The sequence below is a fragment of the Momordica charantia genome, assembly GCF_013281855.1.
Source record: "Momordica charantia cultivar OHB3-1 chromosome 1 unlocalized genomic scaffold, Mcharantia_2.0 BLBB01000001.1, whole genome shotgun sequence".
NCBI lineage: Eukaryota > Viridiplantae > Streptophyta > Magnoliopsida > Cucurbitales > Cucurbitaceae > Momordica > Momordica charantia.
This window is the reverse complement of record NW_028275157.1, coordinates 3,785,415-3,786,053: the sequence shown is the minus strand read 5'-3', so window position 1 is coordinate 3,786,053 and position 639 is coordinate 3,785,415. Positions and strand designations below refer to the sequence as shown.

General features: G+C 42.9%; 1 non-coding gene across 1 annotated transcript; it reads right to left on the bottom strand.

Moving 5' to 3' along the window:
* Positions 1-532: 532 nt before the first annotated feature.
* Positions 533-639, bottom strand: LOC148213114 (small nucleolar RNA R71). Its single transcript, XR_015793049.1, has one exon. It is a non-coding gene; the product is annotated as a small nucleolar RNA R71 (small nucleolar RNA).

Here is a 639-nt window from a genome sequence, read left to right as displayed (position 1 = left end):
TAGAAGAAGGGCTGAGTAGCGAATACAAGGTAGGGAGATAGTCATGAATCCAGAAGTGCCAATTCGGCCTGAGCAAACCCTGGAAAGAATATAAGGGTTTAGAGCTAGAGCTGCTATCCCAGTACCTCCCCTCAATGTTGTCTTGCTTACAGACGATACAGAGCAGGAAATTAGAGCATACACAGCCCTAGCTTTCTACGACTTCAATCACGTAATAGCAGATATAATCATAGAAGCGGCCGGGCATATTTGATCTAAAGCCGACGATGTTTCAAATGTTGCAAACTGTGGGACCGTTCCATGGATTAGCGCCAGAAGATCGTCATAGGCATTTAACGTATTTCATGCTAATGGCAGTTCATTTAAAGAGGCTGGGGTCAATAAGGAGGCTATGCAATTGAAGTTATTCCCTTACTCCCTAAGGGATACTACTGGATCATGGTTGGATTCCTTACCAGCCGAATCAATCACTTCATGGAGTGACTTAGCAGAAAAGTTCTTGATGCAATATTTCCCACCGTCATAGAATGCTGAACTTCGAAATAAGATCAACAATTTTCAGCAAGTACCAGGAGAATCCTTAAGTGACTATTGGGTGAGATTTAAGGGATTGATGCAGAAATGTCCTCACCATGGAAT